At 47.3% G+C, this 24,688-nt stretch overlaps 1 protein-coding gene and 1 long non-coding RNA gene across 5 annotated transcripts in view; both read left to right on the top strand.

Moving 5' to 3' along the window:
- Nucleotides 1–24,688, top strand: part of EGFR (epidermal growth factor receptor) — a 205,756-nt gene that overhangs the window by 17,299 nt on the left and 163,769 nt on the right. The window lies entirely within an intron of this gene.
- Nucleotides 7,998–11,180, top strand: LOC145521201 (uncharacterized). The gene is made up of 2 exons (XR_014065219.1): nt 7,998–9,861; nt 9,997–11,180. It is a non-coding gene; the product is annotated as an uncharacterized LOC145521201 (long non-coding RNA).

A 24,688-nucleotide genomic window follows, 5' to 3' on the forward strand; every position in this document is an offset into this window, starting at 1 on the left:
CAGACTTTATTTTTGGGGGCTGCAAAATCACTGCAGATGGTGACTGCAGCCATGAAATTAAAAGAGGCTTACTCCTTGGAAGGAAAGTTATGACCAACCTAGGCAGCATATTAAAAAGCAGAGCCATTACTTTGCCATCAAAGGTCCGTCTAGTCAAGGCTATGGTTTTTCCAGTGGTCATGTATGGATGTGAGGGTTGGACTGTAAAGAAAGCTGAGTGCTGAAGAATTGATGGTTTTGAACTGTGGTGTTGGAGAAGACTCTTGAGAGTCCCTTGGACTGCAAGGAGATCCAACCAGTCCATCCTAAAGGAAATCAGTCCTGAGTGTTCATTGGAAGGACTGATGCTGAAGGTGAAACTCCAGTACTTTGGCCACCTCATGCAAAGAGCTGACTCATTTGATAAGACCCTGGTGCTGGGAAAGAATGAGGGCAGGAGGAGAAGGGGACGACAGAGGATGAGATGGTTGGATGGCATCACCGACTCAATGGACATGAGTTTGGGTGGACTCCGGGAGTTGGTGATGGACAGGGAGGCCTGGCGTGCTGCGGTCCATGGGGTCGTGAAGAGTCAGACATGACTGAACTACTGAACTGAACTGAACTGAATTACAGGTTTTTTTAAATATAAGGTTACAAAGGGATAGCATTCGAGTAGCATACTCCTACTTCTTACGTATATATAAAAATCCCCACAAAGAGAGCCTCTTTTAACAGGTATTAACCAACAGAAGAATTCTTGCAGAAAGACAGTGTCATTCAGAGATAGCCACATCTTCCTTCCCTGCCTGTTACCTCCCAGTGTCAGGCTCTTGTGGAGCTATATTTAAACACATACAGGGAAAGAGACGAGACAGCCAATCCCATGGTGAAGAAATGGCCGACGCACATAGCATATGTGTTCCCACCCCGCAGCTCCTCTTGCGGGACTCTCCAGAGACTCCCAGCTCTCCAGGCAGGCTGAGCCCTGGTTCTTACACCTGATACACCTGTCACACTGTGCTTACAGCACCACGGGGGCACTTTATCTTCATAGATCGGTATCATTTGGCAGAATCTTATGTCCTGTTTCATTTTCATTTTTCAGTTCAGTTCACCTCAATAGGAAGGCATTAAATATTTGCTGCATATACTCGGTACCAAAAAGCTGCTGGGGACTGGCTTCCAAAGTCAGAAAATGTAGTCTCTGCCCGTAGGGAGCCTTCAATCCAGAAGCCTACTCCTTTTCCTTGCATTTCCGAAAGTGAGAATTTAGTCTATAGTGGTTTGTGAGTTCTTCAGAGCCAAAGTGACCGTCACACACAAGCTGAACGGGCTCAGTGGGTGCTGGCATGTGGATCTGAAGCATGGTGTAGCTCTCAGAGGCCCTTGCAGCTTTCTCAGAGCCTCTGACACACTTCATTTGTCTTAATCATCATGTAAGTATAGCCCCATTTGCGTTTTTGGTCTCTTTATCAGGGGCAACAAGCCGCATGCGTCTGGGTTCACAAAATAACTGAAGTGGTTCAGAAAGTCTGGATTCCTTCGGCGTTTCTAAGTCAACATCTCAAATCGTTTACCATGAGCTTAACAGTTGTAAGAGAGAAAATTTCAATCCTTTGGTAAAGCTGCCAGAAAGATACTGACTTCTTTTTTCTGGTGAAAATACTTGTTAATACTTTGCTCAAAAGGTCTATCTCAGTTCTGAATGCCAATTCTAAGATGGTTATTTTGACACTGGACGGGAAGTTGGGGCCAAGGAGATGCCATGGACTTGCTGCTGGGAGGGAGTCTACCAGGCTATCTACAACATTCCATGGCTGAGTCTGCTGCCATGTACCCTGGCACCTTAGTGGGGCCTGAGATGGACCAGGAGGGTGGTTGTGAAAGGAGACCATGGGTTCAAGTGGGTGGGCATTAGGAAAGAGTACTTACAGGAGAGGTAGACTGTGGGGGGTCCCAGTACCACAGGGGCACCACAGTGGGTATGAGACAGAGCAGGCAGGAGTGTGAAAATGACGGTCAGGAAGCTGGAGGAAGCACCTGGCCTGCAGCATGGCCTCTTCCTGAGCAGTGAATCTTCCTCCAGAGGGAGGGGGCTGTGAAGAACCCTGAGGTTCACAGGAAAAGCGCTGAACAAACCCATCACCATGCAGGCGCGCTGTTCCTACACAACTCGAAGCCCACCAGGCGTCCCCACCTGGGCTGGCTGCTGGGAGCAAATCCGCTCCCACCTGGACCTTATTCAGTAGTGGTGGCGATTTTGAGGCTGCTCTAAAGTTGCTCTCAAACTTGGGGTCATAGATGTGCCCCTTGGGGAAGGGCCTGTGGATTTCATAAGATTTTAAATCCTGTTTATTCGTGTGAGGATGATCTAAATTCTTTTGGGCTTTTGTGCAGACTGAGCCATTTCGTAGCAGTGATATCTCGGCAGTCTCCGGTGTGGGCATTAGGAGGAGAAAAGAAAGCTGTCCACTGAGCCACATGTTTACTGTCTGTTTCCCTTCTCTTCTGTCGTTTAGGCTGGCACTGACCATGGCTGTTGCCAGAAAAGAGTTGCTTCAACTATTTCACTCCGTTTTTTCATTGTTGATAGCAAGAGGATGAGTCTAGTACCAGTAACCCAGGAATGGGCAGAAGCAGAGATGTATGGATGAACTTTTTATCATTTATCTCCAACTGGGGTCCAAGGGAAATTGTTTTTCTGTTAAAAAAAAAAAAAAGTCCATGCAGTATTAAATGTGAGCAACCTCGCTATAAATGAATGAAGCTCCGAGGAAAAGCAAACAGTTAGGTTCTTTTTCAACAAACCGTAGCAGGGGCCTGATCATCAGATGCTCCACTGACATCAAGTAGCAGGATAAACTTGGGATTGGAAGTTCCGTTGTCCACTCCCCACTGTGTGAGGAACCTGGAAGACAGATGTGGAGCGTGGGAGAGAGTGGAAGCTGAGGACCAGTGATGAGAACTAAGGACACCTAATGGGAAGGAGAGGAACTCTCAGGGGCCACACCAGCCTCCGCAGGTGGACAGGGAGGTGCGTGTGCAGGGATGAGGAAGGGCAGCAGAGGCTGCTAGAGGTACAAGGCATCAACTCTGAGTCCAGAGTGGAATGGGCTGGCTGGGGCAGAGCCCCTCTGTCCCGGGGTGGTTGGAGACCGAGCATCATCTGCAGGGTTAGTGCTGAGGTCTTCCTTTATAGAGAGTGTCTAGGGACACTTCAGTGTGTAGATATGTAAGGAAGAATTTCCATGCATCCATGCTTGTTCACGCTGTCTCATGGCACAGTGGCTACAGAGGGAGCACGGCCTGACAGGCACCCAGCAGCCCTGGGAGCAGGGAGCCATCCCTAAGCTACTGAGGATGGAGGAAAGAGATGGGTGCTCTCCAGGCACCCGGCCGATATCATCTCTCTCCTAGACTAACTAACTGATCTCCAACATATGACTGTCCTCTTAACTCATACACTGACGGTGAAGTAAAGATTCAGAGCTCTGTGAGGGTCACAGTGTGTAAGGAGGTGTTTTTAAAGCAGTTTGGTAATACATGGGGTAGATCCAGCCTTGTCTCCACTGGCCCTTGTTACAACAAAGAAAACTGCTTATCGAAGTTTTATTGTGGAGAGACCTCTCCACATCAAGCTTGGAATCTAGCCATGTGAGCTCAGAGGAATGGTTCCACCGAGGGAAGCATAAGAAGTGGATTATACCTCTATAGCCATATTGCCTGGAAGACTTCTGCAGAACTACTGTGTATATGTATGTTCAAAGAAATAGTAATCTTCAAGTCAGGTAGGCCCGAGATGCTTAAGAAAAAGGTGAGCTTGGGAGATCTGTGTAGTTACATGCAGTCTCTATTTACTGTAATGACATCGGCGAAAAGCTTTGGTGAGTACAAAGTGGGTGAATCAGACCTTTGCAATACCTGTTACGCATTGCTGTTTCTATTTCAAGGCTGATTTGAACTATTACAGGTAATAGTTGACGTGCTTTCCCGCCTCTCCTTTGCTCTGCGTTTCCCCATCAGGTCACTGGATTACTGGAGGGAGACGTTCTTTGTTTTTGGTTTTCAGTGTTTACTTATAAAACATGTCTTTTGAACTACCGTGTTCCAGAGATAGCATGCCTTTTCCCAGAAAAATCTCAGGTTAAGATTAAATAGGCACTGGATGTTTATCTGATTTTGTTTATGGGAGCATGAGAAATTTGGTAACCTTTGTATATACTTTACGCTGTTAACTAGGTAAGAGGTCATTGGAACATTTAGAATTCCACTGTAAACTTGTAAAATTGTCAGGTCAAGTCTGTTGCATCAGAAGATATTTGCTATTCACTCAGGAATAAAATCAGCTATGTGAAAAAGCGTGGGGTTCTATTTGGAAATCTACGTTCAGTGACAGAGCTCCCGGCAACGTCAGCTCCTTCAGGAGTCACGAGGCCACTCTGCACCGGCCACCCTGCTGGATGCCTTAGCAAATCAGTCTGAGCCTCTATGATGGAAGCGTTGTAACTCCAGACACGCAGTCAGTCACTGATTGTGGAAGAAGTTATATATAAAGCCGCAGAGTGAGCCCGAGGTACTCTGTACTTTTTTTATGATGTTCTAAATTGCGTTATCATTATTTACGTTCTGGTACAAATTTCTCACTAGATTGTAGACTCTATGTGAAAAGCAACTATCTGATTCATTCATCCCACAATATTCAGCCCCATCCCAGGTACACAGTGGGCACTAAATAAATACTGGCTGCACACATTGAACATGTCTAGGGTATGATTGGATTTCAAACAAACTTCTGAAATCCAAACACATCTTTATTCACCAGGAAGCATGAATTATTTTTTAAAGGCAGTGGTGGAGGAACTTTTTAAACCAACAAATGATTAGTGATCTTAATTCATGAATTTTCTCATTGGCCTTCTTTAATTTTGGAGTACGTGGAAAAACAAGCAGGTCTGAAGGAGAATACCAAGTGTTTTCTTACGTTACTTTTCAGAGAATTCATCTCTAAAGTGGATAACTTATATCGGTTTCAATGTATTTTTAAGGAGTTAGTAGTTGGGTTAGAATTGAGTTATCAAGGAAAAGCATATCTTAACTTCATGCATTTATGATTAGACCTCTTTGAATAGAAGGGTCTGAGCTTTATCTGCCATATTCAGCATCATCCGAAGAACTCAGGAGTATAGATTTCTTTTCTTTTTTTTTTTTTTAATTTAAATTAGTAGAATTTGGCAGGCAGTTCAGAGTAATATCTGATCTTCAGAGTGTCCTTAGTAATTAAAAGAAAAAGTAATTATTTTTGTGTGGAACTCAGTAAGGTGACTTTAAGTGCATATCAAAAGGTCATAACTATGACAACTCTTAAATATTACGACCAAGAAGAATAAGTTTCACTTTCATTTATTTTGGAAATAGGTATTAACTGTAACCTCAAGAAACATTATGAACAGTGAGTTTCCTTCATGCCAGAGTGTTGTGAAAGTCAAGTGGTTGGTGGTTATTTGTTATTTGTTACCGAAGTCATGTCCTATCTGTCTGTGTGTCTGGATTTGCCCAGGGTTGGCACATTGCTGAGAAAACCACAGTTCCAGGTGGCACTGGTGGTAAAGAACCTGCCTGCCAATGTAGATGACCTAAGAGATGCAGGTTTGATCCCTGGGTCAGGAAATTCCCCTGGAGGAGGGCATGGCGACGCACTCAAGTATTCTTGCCTGGAGAATCCCATGGACAGAGGACCCTGGCAGGCTGCAGTCTGTAGGGTCATAAAGAGTCGGAGATGACTGAAACAGCTTAGCCCAGGCAGTAAATGAGGACTTTTCAATGAAGTAAAATTGAATGTCAGGGACAGGGAAAGCAAAGGTCATTTAATCCTGTGATTCATATCCCGAGTATTTTATGCCTTTTTTTGTACTTTGTGCAGGATTCCTATTTCATTTTATGTTTCCATGTAGCGTGGATGTGGCTGAGTCTCCTTTACAAAGGCGATTCAGGTAATTTACTCTCTGTAAGTGTGTGCTGCTGCTGCTGCTAAGTCGCTTCAGTCGTGTCCGACTCTGTGCGACCCCATAGACTGCAGCCCACCAGGCCCCTCCGTCCATGGGATTCTCCAGGCAAGAGTACTGGAGTGGGGTGCCATTGCCTTCTACAGTGCATGAAAGGGAAAAGTGAAAGTGAAGTCGCTTCAGTCGTGTCCGACTCTGTGCGACCCCATGGACTGCAGCCCACCAGGCCCCTCTGTCCATGGGATTCTCCAGGCAAGAGTACTGGAGTGGGGTGCCATTGCCTTCTACAGTGCATGAAAGGGAAAAGTGAAAGTGAAGTCGCTTCAGCCGTGTCCGACTCTGTGCGACCCCATGGACTGCAGCCCACCAGGCCCCTCCGTCCATGGGATTCTCCAGGCAAGAGTACTGGAGTGGGGTGCCATTGCCTTCTCCATGTAAGTGTATGAGGAAGCTATAAAATTCCGAACCATCAACCAGATAAACTTTTGAATCTTCAAACCAAAAGACATAGAATAGAGGGAATTAAAAAAAAAAATCTCCACAAAATAATGATAGCAGGTCAAAGTTTGCAGCCACACGTGAGTCTGAGGAGGAGCCCTGGTCGTGAATTTGCTCACACACACTTAACTAATGGTTCTCTCTTCTTTCCCGTTTACCTCTGGAAATGGAAATCAGCGTTGCAGGTGACAGTGACTTTACTGGGATGTAGCAGCTGTCTGTGAGTTTCCTTTTGTTGTTTTTAAAACAGACTATCAAATTTAAATGTCAAATATTATGATAAGCTGGTATCCTTTAGAAATACTTACGTTATTTCAAATCAATCGTTCTCTCTCCTTCAAACTGCCAGTAATGAGTGACTACTGTGCACAAGCTGTTACCCTCAAAGTTAGGACTTGAGTTGCAAATGAGCTTAACCGAGTTCAGGAACATGGAGGTCTAGACCAGCAGTTCTTAACTGGGAACAGTTCTGCCTCCTCCTCACTCCTCCAGGGAACATTCGGCAATGTCTGAAGCAGTTTTTGGTTTTCACGCTGGTGTGTTACGGGCGTCTAGTGGGGAGAGGCCAGGGACAGCCCCCACCACAAAGAATGATCCCCAACCCCAAACGCTAGTGGTGCTGAGGTAGGAGAAGCCTGGGCTAGGCCAAAACCACTAAATTCGGCTCTTACTCATCCATCCATTTCTTTCATATTACACTAGAATACACTCACAGGCTTTATTCTTCTTGCTTTGGAGTGAATTACTCCTTCTTCTGGGTTTTCCGTGTGCTTGGCAGTGCAACAGAGGCTTGGAGTTTGGCATTCCTGATGGCTTGCTCTCAGGCCAGCATTCCACCTCCACCTGCACCAGCCTGTCCAACCTGAAAGCTTACCAAGTGAAAGCAAGAGTCTTGTGAAGACGCCTTAATTATACCCACCCATAAACTTGCTTAGAAAGGAGCCTGTGAAGTCCTGGAGTTAGAAACTGGCTCTCTCACTGTTGTAGAAACAACAGAAATCTCACATAAAACACATGCTTTTCTTTCCCCTTCTTTTGTCTCCATCCTGCAACTCAAAAGTGCCATTAGGTGAAGAAATCTCTCCCTGCCACTCCCCAGAACCAGAAGAAAACCCAGCTTGTTCTAGCCCAGCTTTGTCATGGAGAGAAGGCAGCTGCTCCATTCTGAAATAGCCTTTCTCTGATAGCAGTTCACCCAAGGGTAAAATGCATTGAACAGTTTGAATTACACAATGAACAGTAAATGCATGCCTGTTTCTGCTTTGTGGTACTTGAAAGTGAGACAGTGTGTGCTGGGGGTTTATATCACTACACCTCATAGCCTAGCAGAGGGGGACACAGCTTCTTCCAGGCAGGGGTCAGCATGTCAGTGCTGGGGTGCTGGCCACCAGCTGCCGGAGACCCCCGAAAGGGCTAAGTCACCATGCTCTAGGCCATGCCTGAGTCCTGGAATGGGGCCACACACCTGGCGGGTATTCCTTGGGCATTTGGGCAGGGCTGGTGACCAAGGGTCCTGTTGGACTGTGAGCTTGTGCTCATCGACAGCCCCCCCACCCCAATAATTCATGTGTCTCATAAAACACAATGATTTCTTGAACTTTGAAGTCGTCCGTGTAACAGTGCCTGACGTCCAGCAAGGGCTCGGTCAGTGTCTGTCGAGTGAATGAATGGGTTCAGAGCTCGATGGGCTCTTGCTCCAGTTCTCATTTAATGGAGAAAGAAACTCGAGGCCCATAGACAACCCACGATGGCCAGGTGAACAGTTTGCTTCCATGGCTCATGGGCTGCAGGGGCCTGTGATTGGTGTGCTAACGCGGACCCCAGGGAAACAGTCCTTCAGTGGAGGATGCTGCAGGGGCCCCCTCCCGCTCCTGCTCCAGCTTCCTTAGGAAGAGCCTCCAGGTTTGCTTAGACTGCAACTTCCCCAAGTCTGCACCTCCCCAGCTGAGAAAAAAATCAAAGAATAGATAGGATGGGGCTGAAGACCTCAACGTAACTATTAGTTTTAAAACAATGAAATAGATATTTTCAAATGTCTAACTCCATTAAGCAAGATTTTTTTTTAAATGTTTATTGTATATACTAGTTCTTGCTCTCTCTGTATGAATGCACTACAAGTTAGAGAAGCAAACTGATAATTTTTTAAATCAACTAGACACATTTAAATTAAATTTAGTGTGACTATAGCCAGCTACATAACTGATTGAACTTAATCTGAATTTCTATATTGTACGATTTTCCCAGTAATTGATCCCATTTTCCCATCTGTAAAAAAGGGGTTAGACCTCATGGTAGTTAAGTTACCTTTACCGAGTTTAAGGAAGATTTTCTAACGGGAGGTCTCTGGTCCAAGTCCACGTGGGGTCCTACAGCTTCAGAATCAGCACCACCACTTTGTAACTATGAGGCACTTCTCTGTACCTTAGTTTCCTCACCTGCCAGATGCCAGCACAGTGGCAGCAGGGCTTAGGGACATGTCGAGGGCTCAGGGAGGTGATGTATGAGAAGTGCCTGGCATGTAGAAAGTGCTCAGCAAACGTTAACTATTTTACTGCTGCTGCTGCTGCTTTGATTATTGATGTTGTGGTTTCTAGACTTTTACCAGTGAGGTAACCATGAATCGCATTCAGTGGCTTTTGGCTACTTGAAATGTGGCTTGTCCAAACTAAGATGTGCTATGAGTCTAAAGTAAAATTTCTCATATGCTCTCTCGTGTACTAAATCTTAACACTTTTTAAAATTAATTACACACTGAAATGAAAAGATTTGGGATATATCGCATTAAACGAAGTATATTGTTAAAATGTATTTCAGCTATTTCTTTTTACTTTTTTATTAATGTGACCTGGAGAAGGAAATGGCAACCCATTCCAGTATTCTGGCCTGGGAAAATCCCATGGATGGAGGAGCCTGGGGTCACAAAGAATTGGACATGATTGAGCAGCTAACTCTTTCACTTTTTCACTAGAAAATTTTAAATGATGTATGTGGTTCCCGTGACATCACTGGATGGTGCTGTGGGCAGCCAGGGTCCCTGAAATATGCTGCAGGTTTTGTTATAGTCTAACCACATCTCCTGGTCTCCTCCAGTTATAGTCCTCACATCATGGGCCTGAATCTTTAGCTTTTTTTAGGCCTTATCTCTGAAGGGTTGGCCCAAATAGATTGAAAATAAGCATCTAAGCAGATAGGAATTGAATTTGCTCTCTTACTGTTCGGCTCTGGGCAGGGGGAGGTCCTGCTTAACCATAAATCTGCCCCCAGTGAATGAGGGGCGATCCAGCTCCTTGCCTCTCAGAGGCCCACTGAGAGAGTGTCACGGGCCTGGCCCACGGCTCTCCTGAAAGTGTCACGGGCCTGGCCCACGGCTCTCCTGAGAGTGTCACGGGCCTGGCCCACGGCTCTCCTGAGAGTGTCACGGGCCTGGCCCACGGCTCTCCTGAGAGTGTCACCGGCCTGGCCCACGGCTCTCCTGGGAGAGTGTCACGGGCCTGGCCCATGGCCCTCCTGAGAGAGTGTCACGGGCCTGGCCCACGGCTCTCCTGAGAGTGTCACCGGCCTGGCCCACGGCTCTCCTGGGAGAGTGTCACGGGCCTGGCCCACGGCCCTCCTGAGAGAGTGTCACGGGCCTGGCCCACGGCTCTCCTGAGAATGTCACCGGCCTGGCCCACGGCTCTCCTGGGAGAGTGTCACGGGCCTGGCCCACGGCTCTCCTTTCATGGGCAGCAGACGGCTTGGTGCTTCTTCAGTTCGTGGTTCCCGGCTTCATTCCTTAGACACATGTTCGGTTCCTGGCTTTGTTCCTTAGACACATGTTAGTGTTGAAGTTGTTCTTGAAGAAAAAGTTCTCAGCAGAAGGCCCTGCATGCACAAAGCTACTTCCTGTGCACATGTTATATTAAGGACTCTGGAAGTGAAGGACTCTGCAGTGAAGAGGCCTGTCTGACGTTGTTGCCACCCACGGTCACTCAAGTTTACTTGACCACAGAATCCTTTTCAAAGACCACCTGTAAGACACATCCCACTGCCCGCCTGAGACAGTTTCAAAAACATTCTCTTAATGAAAAGGGTCTGTTCACATGAACACTGTTTTCAGGGAAGGCAGGCTGAAACGTCGCCCTGGAAATGTGAGCCTGCTTTTTGTTGATTGCCTTTGCTGGAGGAAATCACCAGTAACTGCTTCTCCAGACGCAGTGCAGGGAGAACAGTAACTGCTCTTTTACTAGTGTGTCAACCTCTTGTGAGTACTGTCCTTTTTTTTTTTTCATTTCTCAAACAACATTGAAAGAATGCCCTGTTTAGATCAATAAAATAAGAAAAAAGCTACAAAGGGTTTGCCTTAAATTCATATTTGTTTACAATCAGTTTCCTGACAACTGTTAAGACATCTAATGAGAGATGCAAATCTGACAGGACTACGCAGCAAAACTGTAATAAGAATGCAGCCACACAGTGAGGAGGTGGCCCTGCCGGAGATGGCAGGCTAGTGGGAGTCACGCAGCTGGGCACGGGCACCAGCTCGGAGCCTCCTGGTTTCAGGGAGCCTTTGCAGCTTCATGGGCCCAGCCACAGGCCTGGTTTGATTGCTGCCTGTCATAGCAGCGTGGCCAGCTCTGGGGGGATCTCCTCCAATATCCAGTTACTCTAGATTTCCATTTAGAGGATTATGCATTACTTTAGTATTGTTATTCAGAAAAACTTATTTATAAAAAAATCTGAAAAGAAATAAATCTAATACACTCAATCCAATTTTTTTTTTAATGAAAAATGTATTTGTGTATTTGATTTGGCCTGCTGCTTTTAAAAGATTAAAATTGGGATGAAAGAAGACTGTGTGCAACCATATGTCTGATAAGGGGTTAACTTCCAGCATATATACAAGGAATTCATACAACTAAATCAGTAGCAAAAAAACCCACAAGTAGTCCACTTAAAAAGTGACCAAAGGACCCAAAGGGATATTTTTCCAAAGAAGACATAACACATGGCTGACAGATACATGGAAATGCAGATTGAAACCATGAATATCTTTTCATACCTGTCAGAATGGCTATTATCAAAAAGATAAGATGTAACACGTATTGGTGAGAAAAGGGAACCTTTGTGCACTGCTGGTGAGAAAGTGAATTGGTGCAACCACTGTGGAAAACAGTATGGAGGGTCTTCAAAAAACTAAAAATAGAACTACCATATGACCCTGCAACCCCACCCCTGGAAACTCAATCAGTATCTCAACGAGATATCTGCACCCTCGCATTCACAGCAGCATTGTTCACAAGAGCCAAGACATGGAAACAATCTAAATGTCCATCAATGCAGGAATGGATGAAGACAATGTGATGCAATTTTTAAAAAAAGGAGGAAAGCCTGCTACTTGCAACAGCGTGGATAAACTTGCAGTACATTATCCTAAGAGAAATAAGCCAGACAAAGAAAGACAAATACTGCATATCATCACTGTGTGTGGGATCTAAACAAACAAATGAAAGACACTGAGCTTGTAGGAACAGAGAGCAGAGTGGTAGCTGCCAGGGGCTGCCTGGGGAGAGGGGTGGAAAGGGAGGGGATGCTGGTGAAAGGGCATAAACTTCCAGTTGTAAGATGAACAAGTTCTGAGGATCTGATGTACAGCATGGTGACTATAATTGTACTGTGTTGTCTACTAGAACAATGGCACCCCACTCCAGTCCTCTTGCCTGGAAAATCCCGTGGACGGAGGAGCCTGGTAGGCTGCAGTCCATGGGGTCGCTAAGAGTCGGACATGACTGAGCGACTTCACTTTCACTTTTCCCTTTCATGCACTGGAGAAGGAAATGGCAACCCACTCCAGTGTTCTTGCCTGGAGAATCCCAGGGACGGCGGAGCCTGATGGGCTGCCGTCTATGGGGTCGCACAGAGTCGGACACGACTGAAGCGACTTAGCAGCAGCAGTCTACTAGAAATGTACTGCTAAGAGAGCGAATCTTAAACCTCACTGCACACACACAGAAAAGGCAACTGTGAGGAGAAAGAAGGGTTAAAAGAAGAAATCATCTGAATATTCATATTATGTATTTTGTGACAGGGCTAGAAAATAATCAAAGATCCATATTTGCCCTAGGGAAAATATTCTATTGAGCAGAAACTTTAATTTTTATCTCATGATTTTCTTTTCTTAATGCATAACATATACTATACCACTGTCTATGTGCATTATAATCAGATGATCACTTATTACAGGAGTGTTCTCAATATATATATTGTCAGCAGGGATGATGATCCAAACTGTTTAGGTCTTCCTGTTCTAGCTTTGTCCACTGGTTTTCCATCAGTAATGAGGGGTATTTAAAAATGTTTTTTTTTGTAATGACACGTGGCTTCTCTGGGCTGACATGTAGGTCTAGGTAACAGCATATGCGCTGTCAAGCTGTGTAAGCTGGCTCCAGGGCCCTGCATGAAATCTGAGTTACAAGTGCAAATGAAGTCGGTGAAGTTTATGTAAACACAGCTGCCTGATGGCCTCTGGGTAACCTTGGACATCACTGTAATTTACCTTTGGAGACATGCATGTGCATCTTTTCTGGAGTGATAGGACCTTCCATGATGCTTTTACAGTGGTTCTGTCTGTTTTTTTTGGTTACCAGACTTTCATGGAGCCAGTAGAAGACAGTGGTTAAAGGCAACTCTTTATAGACAGACTGGGCTCAAACTGATGGGACCGAGGGCAGGATCCAGCGCCCGAGTCTTCGCTTGGGACTTTGGGTGGAGCCTCCACCTGGGTCACCACACAGGATACTGCAGGATGAGCAGTGTGGGTGCTCACAGTGACAAGTGCCTGCTGTCCCTGGGCACAGTTAGGTGAACTACAGGACAGCTGATCCAGGATTCACACAAGGATTTTCTTCTTTTGAATGTCTCTAAGAATGAAAATAGTGCAGAATGCTAGTGACTCTCAGAAAGGAGTTATAGACCTCAAATACAAACTGTCTCTTAATTAAAGGACATCCAAACTATTGGGACAAATGGTGTGAACAAGCCATGTATACACAGCAAACCACGGCCAGGCAAGGCTCTCCTTTTTCTGTTAGTATTTCCCATACTTTCCACTCTGATTTTTGATGTAGACAGCAAGTAACCCTGGTTGCCTGCCCTGCTTTCTGAATACTTTGTCAGGATCCACAACAGGAGGAGAATCATTGGTTTTATGGGGCGAGTGTTCGGATTATACTCTAAAGTGGAAATAGAATCATCAGGCTGTTGTTGCCTGAAGTTGGTGAGGCCACATGCATATCTGTCCACAAGTATCTTGCTGATGCTAGTTGTAGCCTGCCAATACAGTGTCTGTGGAACACGCAAAAGGTGACCCTGTATTGGAAATCAACCCCCCAAAAGTGTTTGTTATTATTGTCTTTGGAGGCCCCTGATTCTCTGAACGATGTCACAATCAAGGGTCTCATCTTGTCTATGCTGTAATTGATCCAGTGCTTAGAATTGTTCTCAGAGATTAAATTTTGCAGGAGTTGTATTACCCCTTTCCAAATGCTTACTATGTTTAACCAGCATACCTTTCTAGAAAATTTAATCTATATTTAATATAGATTTTTTTAAAAGAAAACAATGGTGTTGTGAGTGTGCGTTGTGTCTAAGACTAATTCACCTCACCGCCACCCCCCACCATGGGTTTAAAAGGAAGCAAGCGTGGTTGTGATATGAGATTCAAAAAGTCCCAAGTATTATCTATACACACACTTGCCATTTGACAAGAATAGTAAGCCTGAGAAGTAGTTTGAAGGCCTTGTATTAGAAACAAAAGTTCTGTGTCAATATTTTCATTCCCTGTGAATGATCAGAGGAGGTGTGTGGCCAGAACCACTCAAGCTTTCGGTGCTTGCCTAGAACGAGGTGCAGGGCTGGAGGACCACGTGATCGCGTAATGGAACACTGGAGCCATACCCAGATCTTTTGATTTCAGTTGCCTCTGTTACACCAGAAAGAAGAAAGGCAGGCTAGAAGGACAGCAGAAAGCAGAAACCAGCAGCTTAATTCTCACAAAGAAGACACTGAAGTGGCGAGGAGGCCAGGAGTGGCTCTGCGTTAATAATTGGGAGCACACGTGCCCTCCAGTACATTGAAGATAGAACCAGAAACGCAAAGTCCTACATTAAAAGAGTATTTTCAACCCTTTAAAATCAGTGGAAGTATCACCTACTTATAGTATGTATGCTTTAGCCACATGAAGTATTTTGATATTGTTGATACAGTACATTACATGACTTTTTATATCCAAATTAGCAACGTATGATTTCCACCCGCAGTATCAATTATAATACGATTTTCACCGATTGCACATAGGGCTGAGGATTCATTGATATGTGCATAGAAAGGTCTACCCCAGCTTCACAACCTGGGAGGCATGCAGAGAGTAGAATTTTAACATAGGTTTTATTAGGGAGAACCCGGAGCCATGGTACCCTCCCGGCCGTGGGCCTGTGAGTGCTCAGCCCCTCCTCACCGTTTCACAGGATGCACCATGGGCTCCCGCTGGGCCGGCAGACCTGTCAGCCCTTCGGTGGGCTCTGGGGAAGGAAATCTGATTCTTCGCGCACAGGTCACAGCTAGTTGGAGACTAGCTGTTCCAGGCCTCTATCATCCTCCTACAGACCTTCCCCTGGCAGCCTAGCCACAGCCCCTGGGCATCCCTCACCTTTCCCAGGGCTGCAGGTGAGAGGCTCTGGGCAGCGCAGAACCACGGAGAGAGTCGGGTGAGGCCCGCCTCAGAAACCAGCCCGCAGGGAGTCGGGCTTTTTCATGTATGAGTGATAAAGAAAATCAAGACTGTCCACAAGCTCAGAGGAGTGCAAACCCCTTGCTTACAAGAATTCTCTTCCTTTTTAAAGATAATAATATTTTATTGTACATATTTACCACATTTTATTAGCCCATTTATTCCTCAATTGACATCTGGGTTGCTTCTACCTTTTGGCTGTCGTGACTAATGCTGCTGTGAGATGGGTGACCGCTGTCCTTTTCTAAAGCCCAAATCTGATGAAGTCACTCCCCAGCTTAAAGTCTGCCCGGTGGGGTCAGCCTGGGTGTGCTTGGCTTTCTCCTGCCAGCCCTGGGTCTCTGGCCCACGGCTGTGGCTGAGCCTTGACTCTCTGTAGCCGTCCGCCTGTGTCCCCACTCTGCCCTCCATCTAGAATGTGGCTCAGATTTCTACCTGCCCAAACCTTGTTTCTTCTTTCAAAAAAAAAAATCCAAAACCCAAAGAGCTCAGGCGTCCTGGCCTCTGCCTGGGGTTTAGCACATGCCTGCTCCATCCCCTCCTCCTGTGTTTGTCTCTGTGTGTCTGTGTTACCTGCAGGATCGGAGCTCTAGAGCGGGGCACGGCATCTGGTTTCGTTGGGAAATCCTGTTCTTCCCTAAATGCCTAACTTACTGGAAAGGTCCCTTGAGCAGTGTGACAGCTCCTGACCCTCAGGAGATCCCTGCAAAGTCATTCCTTTGCAGCCTGCTGGTGCTGCCCGGGTCACAGCTCTGCATGAGTGAGTCTAGTCCCCAGAGAGTGACCTGTGTGGCTGCCAGTCCTAGGAAGTCTTTATGCAAAGATGGGGCTCAGCCCTCTTTGGTCAAGTTAGGGTCATGACCCTCTTAAGTCTGCTTGTTCAAAAGTGTAAAGAGCTGCACTCAGGCCCTCAGGCTTGCCCCACCCATTCCCCGGCGTCATGTTAACCCACTGTCCCCCGGCTCACTCGGCTCCAGTCACACTGATCACTGTTTAACTTTTCCCGCTGAAGTACATGCTCTTCCCTCCGTCTAGAAAGCTTATCCTGGAGCTTCCATTGTAACCTCCTTCTCACCTTGCAGAGTATTTGCTCTTTAAAAGTCTCTGACCACGAGGGCAGAGTTCTTGCCTGCTTCCTCCAGCTGTGGACTCAGAGGAGCCGGCACCACCGAACAGTGATTGACCAAAAATGCACTGGGTTGAGAGTGATTAAAAAAACCCTGAATCTCAGCTCCGCGGCGCCTGCTTTAGCGGAGTGAGTTTTCTCAAATCTTGCATCCTCCCCGGGCCTTAGTTTTCTCTGCTGTAGTATGATGAATATCCCCTTTTCTGGGGTTTACTGGGGGATTACATGAATGGGCACTGAGCCAGTGCCTGCACGTTGACGAGAAATAGCTCCGAGCCTCGCAAAAGAAGCTTACACACGATCCTTTCTCAGGCACGGTTTATTAACTAGATATATGTGGAGAAAGGGGTTCTGGTAGCAGTGTGGTGTCCACAGCAGTGATCATGCACCTTGGCGTCGTGTGACTGGACCCTCACATGTTAACCCTTTCTGTTCTTCAAAAATCAGACTCAGTATTTTAAGTAGCAATCAATCGTTAATAATAATAGCAGTAATGATCCTGCCTCCACTGAAAGCAAGCTAAATGCTGCTCTCCCCAGAGACCCCGAGAGACAGTCCCAGCCCGGAATGTGACTCTGTAACGGGACAAGGGAAGATGCCAGCAGATAGCGAGGTGGCCCCGGCAGTCTACACTGCGGCGGGGGATGCAGCCAGGCTCTTGCTTCCTAGGGCTGACATCAGTGCCCGAGGAGCAGATGCCAGGTGGGCTGAGTAGAGAGGGGTGAGTCTCCAGGCTCCTGGAGATGCAGTGGCTGCAATGCGACTGAGGCTGGCTTGGGGCCATCCCGGAGGAGGGGTCCCCTGCAGAGGGTGAGGGCACTGGCCTCTGACCGCTGGTGCCCGTGCACCCAGACTACCCAGTTCTGGGCGACCCTGAGGACAGGGACACATGGTGAGTGGGAGAGGAGCCGAGAAAAGAAAATGTGGGTTTCCAGCACCAGGAGAGCCCCCTCCACCTCTGAAAACAGTGTCCTGCAAGCCTTTCAGGGACACAGTTTGAGGAGAAATGTTATTTTAGCTTTCTTAGGTCAGGGAGAGAATCTAGCCCGCTGCACATTCCTCAGAGCACACTCTTCTAATTATTACCAGTTTAATATGGGTTCTGCTTATTTAAGGAAAATCCCTGTGGTTCCCTGACATGTTCCACTGTCATAACTTCGTGTTTAAGTAAATAAAACTTCACGGACCCAGCTCCTGTAAGAACTCAGTCCTTGGTCTGGGGGGCTGGGAGACCCCTGACCCCAGGAAGCAGGGAGGCAGCTCTGGAAATGAGCCAGACGTCACATGGTCCTGGTTCCGAGGTAGTACAGGGATGTGAGTGTGTGGGCACCCTGTCCCGATACACTGTGTCCCGGCAGCCGCGAAACCTCCAGCCTGTGGTTGCTGCAGCCGCCTCCCTCCCAGGCATGCTTTCCACTCTGGGGTTTGCACGTGATCCCAGAGCACTGCCCGTTTCAGTGGAAGCTCGGCCTCTGCTTTCCAGGGCAGCAGAAAGCCTCCCAGCCTGAGAAATGCGGGTCATAATGTTGTTGGCTAGCTTCCCAAGGCCAAAAAGCAAATGTTACAATTAAAATGCAAAGGACAGCAAATCGGAGAATTCTGACCCCCTTACCGGGAGCGCCTGGCGGCTCCTGTCCCAGGAGGAAGGGGGTGGGGGTAGGGGTGGGGGGCATCTCCTCAGACACTGATCCCCGGCCCTTCTTCCAGGTGATGCACATGAGCTCACGCTGCTTTTTTTGTTTTTTTGAGCTCTTAACTGATCCGCTTTACAATGGGATGGTTTTGCTGGGAGCAGACAAACCCAGCTCCCGAGGGACGCCGATGGTTTCTCCCATCTCCGAGAAGGAGTTGTCACTTCCTCCAACTCGTGAGAAGGGCAGGTGCCCTCCCTTCCCCTCCACGGGCAATTCCCAGCTGTCAGCAGCTGCCGCGGGTGCCCGTGGGGGCCTTGTCACCCGTGGAAGAGGAGAGCCTGCCCACCTGGCTGCCTGTTCCCTGTCCATTCTATGCCCAGACCTGCAGCCCCCTTTCTGGAAGGCTGAAGGCTGGCACTCCGTGCTTCGCTCCTTCAAACCGCATGGCCCAGTTCAGATGGCTCCCAGGCCCCAGCGCCAGCTGGAGGCGGGATCCGGGCACCCAGCTCCACCCACCTCAGCCTTCACTGACCTTGAGCAAGTTTTCCCTCCAGGTCGTCCTCCCGTCGGTGTGTTCAGGACCAGGTGACACTGTTGTGTGGGGGCAGCACCTGAGGATGGAACCATCTGGCAGGATGTCTGCCCAGACAGGGAGGCCAGGGTCTGCTGGGCAGGCTGCCTTGACCAGCCCTGGAGCCCTGGCCGGCTCTCCTGCGGGACCCTCCTCCCTCTACAGCCGCACTAGAGCTGGTCGTCACTAGAGCTGGGTCGTCACTAGAGCTGGGTCATCACTAGAGCTGGTCATCACTAGAGCTGGGTCGTCACTAGAGCTGGTCATCACTAGAGCTGGGTCATCACTAGAGCTGGTCATCAAGGCTGTCACATACATCTTGTCCTTGCTCCCAAAATTGGGACACTTGATCTGAATCACGGCTCGACACCAAGCCTGGTTGTGTGAAACCTGCTTTGGGCAAGTCCGGCCGCAGTCGGAAGCCTGCACCTCTGCGCTCCTACCTCAGGGCCTCCTGCATCTGTGTCCCTCCTGGTCCTCGTCCTCGCCTCCATGCTCACAGCGAAAGGCCCTCCCTGCAGCCTAATCTCATCAGGTCGTAAGCTCCTTAACTCCGCTAGGTAGGTCGCAAATTGAGCATATCTGGCCTCAGTGTACACATTTACACTTGTGCATGAACTCATCCAGCCCACAGACATTATTTAGGAACTGGTTACTATAGTTGCATATGACACATGGCTGTTTTCCTCATAAGTTCGTGACGTTTGGGGCTGTCCTTGAAGTGACCACATTTGGCTGTGCAGCCTCCTCTCTCCCCTTCCCTCCCCTTGCCCTAGCAATCCCTCGCCACCCCCAGACACACACACACTCACACAGGCACCAGGATCGGTGTCATCTACAGTGAAGCACATAGTGAACTTTTCTGAGTTTGAGTGACTTAACTCTTCTGTTTACTGTTTCTCTTAAAGTAGATTTCCACCTATTTGAGGTCAGTTTCTTGAGCTTTGTGTGTCCACGGTGCTTATTAACACAGAACTGAACACATCTGGGTCAGGGCTGAATGAACCGGGGCTCCGCAGGGGGCCTCAGTGTACTAAAGCATTGGGTTTCTCCAGTTCTGACCTTGACTTTGCTCTTAATAGTTACATGATTCTGTGACAGTTTCTTGATTATGAAGGGAATACGAAAGGTGAGTTAGACCTTTTGCTCCTAAAAAAAAGTGAATAAAGACCTTTGTAAGTGACATTTGTAGCTTTAGAGTTTAAGGAAAATTCATGAGTGTTCACTATTTGAGTAAAATAGATGGTTATCCTGTATTTATGTGTAGGGTTATACCTGGAAAACTAAGGAGCTTGTCAGTAAAGCAGCTATTTCCCTTCTTAGAAGTAACTTCTAAGAATAACATTTTAAACTGTAAGATGTTCTGTTTACTGATTTTCAAACTGACGACAGAATATGACTCTTTCTCAGAGATATACTCTGCCCCTGAAACACATGTGTCTGAGCGTGCTCGTGGGGTGTGATAGAACTTCACTCCATGAGTCCCTGGGACTCTACCTGCCTGGTTTGCCTTTAACAACTACTGATAATAATACAGTTAACTTTTAACATGGAAAATTTTCATTTCGGGTTCACTTATAGGTTAAAAGTCCTTGTGTTTCCTTAGCCTGTTTGCCATCCGATCATCTTATGGAAAATTGTCCGCTTTTGGTGTGGACATAGTTTTCTTGAAGGCACTATTTGTTGAATGACTGACAGGGTGAAAACACCAGTTACGTAAGTGTGCAGAAGATGGTGTGTTTACACTGGCTCAGGTTAGGTGTGAGCCAACAATGGAGTGGTGTGGACTTGGCAGTGTGTTGGCGGAAGTTCAGGGTCCTGACCTCAGGAGGTGATGGTCCATCGCCAGGTGCTGGGCAGGAGAGAGTGGACTCTGCTGGCTGATCCAGGGCACACCTTATAGGGGTCCTGGCAAGTGGGAGTTTGTGGAGTGGAATGTGGTCAAGGGGAGAGTTAGAATCCACGCAAGACTAGTTGAGAGCCCGAGGGGCATTCGGCGTGATGGACAGACTCGTGCTGCCAGCAGCCAAGTTGAGTGGATGTGCTCCTTCGCTTTGCGTTGCTCTGTGCTTACCACACTTTGTCAGGGTGAAGCTCTGTAACCTGTAGCAGCACTCGATAAATATTTGTTGAGTAAATATTTGCATGATTAATCAGAGTTTTACAAGATTTCTTATCCATTACATCATCATTATGAGAAAACAGTGTTTTCACAGAGATGTGCTGAGGGGACACTGGGCATGTTTGTGACCAGAGAACGTCCAGTTGGGATCTGAGACGGAAGCACAGGGGTTCAGGCTGAGCTGGGTTCCCTACCCCATGGGGTCCTGAGGAGGACAGGAGGGGACTCCCTCCAGCCCCCAGAAGAACAGCCTGATTCTGGTCATTTCTGTCACTCCAAGGTTTCTTCCCTTTCGCAGTGACCCGTTTTCATTACTGCTAATCACAGAATTGCCGTTTGAAGTCACATGATTTTTTATTGTTAAATTGAGGTATTCTAGTTTGTTCAACCGTTCTTTTATTGGACCAGTTTGTGTGGTTTCTTGATATTTCTTTTTGCAATAGTGCCTCCGTAGTTTTACACAAAATTATTTTTCTCTTGGATTATTTCCTTGGGGTATAGTTCAGAAAGTGAAATTACTACAGTCTCGTGGTAAAATGTTTGAGTTTCACAGTGATGCTAATTTTTCAAAGTCCCACATTCTACAAAAAGTTATAACAATGCACAAATTTTTTATCTAAAATAGACCTTTCCTTAGTATCATCTCTGTCCATTTATATAGCAGAATGTCAGACCGCTTCAAGAGCCCAAGACCTAATACCATCTCCTCATGACACAGTGGCCATTACTCCTTCTCCATCTCAGGAAAACATTGCAGAACTTTTCATCTTGTGTTTGGGGAGCCAGAGAAGATTGTGATAGACACCATAGTTTGGAAGGTTAGTCGGGCTTGTTCCCAGTGTAAAAATGCAGTTCCCTCTGAATAGTGGGTGAGTAGGTTTGGGGACACAGGATGCTGCGTGGCCTGGAGAAGGAGCCTGGCTTTGGAGCGGGAGAGATCTGGTTCTTCTTGATGACGTTACACAGACATGGCCAGATCTACGAGACTTTAACTTCTGTCACGTGTCAGGCTTTCAAAATGACCCAAAAGAAGTTGAACAAAACATTGGGAGACACTCCTTGTTCTGTAAACAAGACATAAACTACAGCCCAAGCACCTCTGCAGGCCACTCCTACCCGTGTTTCCACCAGTGGTATTTGAGTTGAGAAACAACACGCCCCACTCTGAATCACTGAGCGTGGATCCAGCGGATTTCGTCGGTCCCCAGGCCCGGACTTAAGGGTCTCGTGTGGATAGTGTTCTGCTTCCGCGTAGGGATGTGTTGCTGTGAGGCTTTCAGGTCCCAGCCCTGGGACGCAGCTCCCCACCCACACTAGGGAGAGCCATGTCCAAGTGTGAGGAGCGCACCTCCCACTCTTCTCAGCTGCTTCCAATTAGCCCCGATATACTTGACCTGGCTTGTGTCTCTATCAGCACAGTTCTCCCATGTCCATGCAAATTCTGCACCGCAGAGGGGAAGGAAACAGCAGTGAACGTTCTCTGTAACGGAGCTCTGCCCTCCCTGCACTGCGGAACTCGCGCCGCACGGATTTCTTTGCTCTGATTAGACAAATGCTTCCTACCCCAGATTTGCCGTGAGAGGCACACTGCTCCCTCAGTGGGGCTCAGAGGATGTCATATATAAAAATCACTGTATAAATAGACATATCTCTCTGTGTGGAACGTCATTGTCCACATGGGGATTTTTTGAACCCAGACAAAATGAACTTAGCCAAGAGACTGTAAAAAGTAGGCCAGCGATGGCCTTAACCATATCTCCTTAACCAAGAAGGCAGCTTGTACTTTGATGGACACAATTTGTGTAGCACCTCAGAAGGAAATCTGTTTAAGCCTCGTAGACAGCACCGTCTCTATGTGGGCACCATTGCTGGAGCTACAAAGCTTGGACTGACTGGTCCTCGCAAGCTCAAGTGTGGGGTACACCCTGTCATTCTGGGTGGATCGGGGGCTGGGGATCTAATTGCCCAGAGATGTGGGACTCTAGTAGTAAAGAACCCTCCTACCTATGCAGGAGACATAAGAGACGAGCGTTTGATCCCTGGGTCAGGAAGATCCCCTGGAGGAGGTCATGGCAACCCACTGCAGTATTCTTGGCTGGGGAATCCCATGGACAGAGGAGCCTGGCGGGCTACAGTCCAGGGGGTCAGTAGGATTGAACAAGACAGTGACTGAGGACACACAAGGGACTCTCATTTCAGCTTCAAGGGAATTTAGGGCCCCTGGAGAGGAACTAAAACCCCTGTGAACCGAGAGGGGAACTGATGCTGGGGATATGTGAAAGGTAAGAAATCTAGCCTTTAGGAACTAGAGAACCAGAGGCTAGAAGCTAGAATGGAATGATGGGGCAGGGTCCCAGCCTCGGCAGCTCCCAACACTTGGTAGAGAAGGAAACTTCATTTTTGAATTAAAATTACCCTTCAAAGACATGTGGAGGATTTGTGGTTCAATACGTGAGAAAGCAGCAGGAGTTCTGGCTTCCAAAGCATCTGAATTAAAATGTAAGTAATACATGGCCATGAAAGAAAGGGTGAAACAGTAGAGAAATGGACTCTACACTCTTTCTGAACCCTTTATTTAAGATCATAGAAATAACCCTACTGCCCATTGATCATTTACACCTATCACTTGAATGGATTTTGTTTTCTCTTTCATCACCGGTTATTTGCATGGAAAAATGTACATGGGCTTTTGAGTTTAATTTTATGGTGTTCCTCTCCACTGTAACAGTGCCACTTAGATCCTATTTGATAGGCAGGAAAACAGTAGTATTCAATATTAGTCACAGTATTATACAGTATTATTATTCAGCATTATTTCCCAGTAGCTTTCTATCCTTCCGAGTTCTTTGGAAATACCAATAATCCGAAACTGACTTGTGGCATCATTGCAAACCTGTTTAAGGTGATGCTGTGCCCTGAACTTGACAAATGTGCTTTTAACACCATGTTAACGGAGCCCGTACCTGCTCACATGAGATGAATGTTACCATGTTGTGGAGGCTTGTCCCGTGCCGGGCCCTGTGCTTAAACTCAGCCTGCAAGAGACACAGCATGGCTCCTTCCCACCGGTGAGGACACAGGACCAGAGAGGGGCAGTGGCCACTCCAGACCCACAGAGCCCAGTCCGGGCCCTGGGCTGTGCGCCGCCGCGGCCGCTCCGCTTCCCCACACCACACTGCATGTCCATTCCCATCTCTCAGGGTCAAATGGGAAGAACAGATGGAGTCCGATTTCAAACTTGAGAGAAATTGGGAAATCTATGCCAGGAAGCCAGAACAACTGTCCTCATCAAATTGGTCCAGTCTCTCCTCTCATTTCCAGGCTTTCTCCTTTGGCGGGCGTTCTCTCCCCCACGTTTCCTCTTTGATCTTCCCTGGTGAAGTCATTAAAGTCCAGGATTTGTTTCACTGTCGTTTGTTATTTAGATGGACCCAGACGGGCCGATGCAGTTGGAACGGTGTGGAATTCTCTGCACAGCAGTAGAGTTGTGGACAGGTCCAGTGTGTGTTTAAGATTAAAAGCCCAGGTGTGGGGGAGGAAATAGAAAGAACAAAAAATAGATTTTTTTTTAATGTAAATACTAAAGCTACACTTATGGAAAAAGCTCTCTTCCCATGAGATCCACCCAAAGTATTTTACCATCGGCACACACAGAGGTTCCTCCAAGATGGGCCATCGTGGGGCTAGCCAGACTGCACACGGCATCAGCCAGGCCAGCAAAAGTACATCATGAGCCCAGAAGCGGGTACTCGTTGCCAGGCTGGGTCTGTGCAGCAAGGGAAGCGGAGCACCAGGGGAAGGGTTTGTGATGACATGCTCTCTTGAAGGGGCGTCCTCCGGGACTAAAGGCACTGCTTAACTTGTCCTGGGGTGTAAATTCCAACAATTCTCGTCTTAAACTAAGGAAGGAAGCTGAATCGATGCAGGACTTCTTGGGCTTCTTTGCTTGGTGCTGCACGTTTTTCTTGCTTTTCACCTCCACATGCTGC

Source organism: Giraffa tippelskirchi, chromosome 9 (assembly GCF_054371585.1).
Source record: "Giraffa tippelskirchi isolate mGirTip1 chromosome 9, T2T-mGirTip1v1.2.pri, whole genome shotgun sequence".
NCBI classification, from domain to species: domain Eukaryota; kingdom Metazoa; phylum Chordata; class Mammalia; order Artiodactyla; family Giraffidae; genus Giraffa; species Giraffa tippelskirchi.